General features: G+C 39.0%; 1 pseudogene; it reads left to right on the top strand.

The window, feature by feature from the left end:
• Positions 1-536: 536 nt before the first annotated feature.
• On the top strand, positions 537-1,364 carry LOC127229728 (40S ribosomal protein SA-like; annotated as a pseudogene).
• The last annotated feature ends 2,119 nt before the right edge of the window (positions 1,365-3,483 follow it).

Below are 3,483 nucleotides of genomic sequence, written 5' to 3'. Positions count from 1 at the left end.
CATAATTAAATGAAAAGTACATAATATCCTAATTTATAACTTCACTAAAACCAATATTAGTATTATTTTATTATTTAGAAGTATACCAGATGGAATGCTAAATATTATAACCAATTTTTTAAAATCAAATTACAAAAGTATTCATCGGACATAAAAAGTGAGAGGAATGTTTAGGCACTGAGGTATTTGATTGTCAATGGAATTGAAGATGAGCATCATGGGACATTCTCCAAGTTCACCTGAATGTGCTTTCAGATGATGTGAGAAAATTTGCTACAGTTTCAAAGTCTAGGAGTGAGTTTGAAGTACCTAGATACAGTCCCGACTTTTCAATCAGAATGGAGTCTTTTATGAGACATCTTTTCTCCTTTGGTTGATGAAATCATCTGCTTTTCTTTATCTTTTGAGGAAGACCCTGTGTTATTGCTATGATGGGAGCTCATCAAAAGATTAACAATGGCTTTCTGCACTGTCCAGGGACAGGTACATATGGCATTGTTCTTAATTCCCATCTAACTTAAAAGGGAAACTCATACATGTCTGGAGACCTTGATGTCCTGTAGATGAGGGATGAGGATGTCTTCAAATCTTAGGTATCACCAACCTTGACTTCCAGGTGGGGCAGTACATCTGCAAAAGGAAAAGTGTTTGTATCTGCATTGTAATCTGAAGACGACTCAGGAGAAACTGTAGCCTGTAGCTCAGGCTATTGTGGTCGAGAATCCTGCTGGCCTCAGCATCATCTCCAGGAACACAGGCCAGAAAGTTGAGCTAAAGTTTGCTGATGCCATGGAGCTACTCCAATTGTTGGCTGCTTTATACCTAGTACCCTCACTAACTAGATCCAAGCAGCCTCCAAGAAACCATAGCTTCTAGTGGTGACTGGTCCCAGGGCTTACCACCAGCCCCTCATAGAGAAGTCCTATGTCATCTTGTCCATGACTGCTCTGTGTATCACAGACTCTCCTCTGTTACATGTCACATGACATTACCATCCCATGCAACAGCAAGGGAGCACATTCGTGAGTTTGATATGGTGAATACTGGATGGATAGTGCTCAGTATGTATGCTATTATCTCCTATGAGCACCCATGGGAGGTTATGCCTACTTCTACAGAGACCCAGATATTGAGAAGGAAGAGCAGGCTGCTGCTGAGAAAGGAGGAATTTCAGGGCCAGTACTACTACCACCAGGAGTCAGTTCACTACTGCTTGGCCAGAGGTGCCCAGTCTGCATTTCCCTCCTGAAGACTGCAGTGCACAGCCAGCTACTGAGGACCAGTCAGCAGCTCTCCCAGCCCAGATCACTGAGTGGGATAGAGCCACCATTGAATGGTCCTGGGCTGCTCTACAGACATATTAGCAAAGGGGGGAAAGGTGGAAGGAAAATAAAGTTATTAAAAGCTAGGAGTGAAAAAGGTTAAAAGTAGAAATTTCATATGGCCCAGCTGTATAACTCTAGGGCATGCACCACAAGTACTCCATATCCTACTGTAGACTTATTTGTACATCTACATTTATTATTATTCTACTTATGATGGCAAAGTGCCCTACATGTCTGTCAACAGATGAATAGATAATTCGAATATGGTACATCCTATATACATGATAGAATTTTATTCATTTCCAAAGAAAAATAAAAATTTCAGCAAGATGAATGGAGCTGGAAAGTATATTACATGAGGCCACAGAGGATACAAAAAGGAAAAGAGACTAGGATGGGAGTTATAAGAGGGGAACAAGAATGTACAGGGTGGGGGATGAAGAAGAAGAATTTATTAAAGCATTTATTTTAATATATTATTTATATCTAACCTAGTAGGTTAATTAAATTTTATTAATTTATTTTTTATGTGTATCCTATTGAAAGTTGTCAAGAATAGTATAAGGAAAAGGCTGTTTTATTGCCTCAATTCTTTACTTACTGGTTGAAGTTTGTGTGTATCTAATTACTATTGCCACATAGGGATTTAGCCTATGACTTTCTTTGATCAGTATGTAGCAGACGTCCTGCAAAAGACTTAAAATGCATTGAGTGGCTGTATTATCTTCTTGCACACATGCTCATCATTGCCTATACTTGGCTTGCAATTTCTCAAAGAATGAAAAATAGTGGAAACTGTCTTGAATCCACCACTTGACCTAGTACAAGGCTAACCACATCTTGCACAACTCACAGAAGGTCAGCTATTTGGTTGTTACCTACCACTGGCTATGCCGGAGTTTGTTGAATAGAATAGCACCAGTGTGGCAATGGTTCACTGATGTAAGTAACACTTGAAAAGGACAGAATAAAATTCAGGCTACCTTATAGGACACAAAATATATCCATGCGGATTGAATTGAAAGTCTAAACTAAATTCAGATTGTGGATTTTCTGTAATTTAAAAATTCCTTGAGAATGGAATTTTTCATTTTGAGGAGCATTGTGTTCATTAGTAATTTTATATATCTGGTTTGGATAATGATCATAGGAGGCAGTAAAGAGAAGGGTAGGCATGAGCCAAGCCACACCTCCTGCAAGAGGAGGCTTGATGAATCAACAGCCTGGGAGCATGGCATACAATTGTTCTCAGGGCAGAGAGGAGGAACCACACTGTGGAGGTGTTTCGCAGACAGCTGCAAAGCCACTCAGAGAATTCCTTTTAGGGATGCAAGGAAGAAAGCAGCGAAAGCTTTACAGAAGAGACTACATAATTAAAGATATGCTTCAAAAGGTTAATCTGATTGTAGTCTCCATTGTTTTCATAATCACATGTTTAAAAGTACTCATTGCAAGACCCAAGAAAATCATTGTAATGGAGGAAAAAGTTAGGTAAAATGAAAGTAAGAGAATTGTCTTAGTAGCTAGGTGGCTATCATTCATTTTTTTTTTTTTTTTTTTTTTTTTTTTTTTTGACATTCAGGTTGCAAATAAATATGTCCTTTTGGTAACTTGTGCTGAGAATAGAAAAGGAGCTATTTTAGGACCCCAGAGCTTCAGACTTCATTTAGTTTTGCAAGTCATTGTCCATGGCACAAGCAAGTACACTAAAGACATAGAGATGACGTTCTTTAAAAATGACTGCTTTTTTTTTTTTTTTTTTTTTTTTTTTTTGTAGTCAGGGTTGAACTAAACTGGAACACATTTAACAGGCAAGTTCAATTAGCCTGGAATTCCCTCACCAGTCCATATCTTTCTGGGAAGCTCCATATGCTCACAAATTTGGCAAATATCATATTCTATACTGGACAGAAAGTCCCTGGAGATAGCAGAACACTTTCTACCCTGGGGATTGACCCAGCTCTCTCTAGTTTTCTAGGTGTAAATGAGGTGATGGTGATTTAATCCTCAGCTTCAGGTAGTGAACTCTTCTAGCTGGGCAGCAATACAGGCCCCTAGGAAAAAGTGGCCTGCTGATACTTGAGCCATACTCCTGCTTCCTGAGTTTGTGTCTCCTTCCATAGAAGAGAAGCCACCATCAGTAGTATCAGTAGTTTCC

This window comes from Phodopus roborovskii, unplaced genomic scaffold, assembly GCF_943737965.1.
Source record: "Phodopus roborovskii unplaced genomic scaffold, PHOROB, whole genome shotgun sequence".
Taxonomy (NCBI): domain Eukaryota; kingdom Metazoa; phylum Chordata; class Mammalia; order Rodentia; family Cricetidae; genus Phodopus; species Phodopus roborovskii.
The sequence above is the reverse complement of the archived record's forward strand: the minus strand, read 5'-3'. Positions and strand labels throughout refer to the sequence as shown.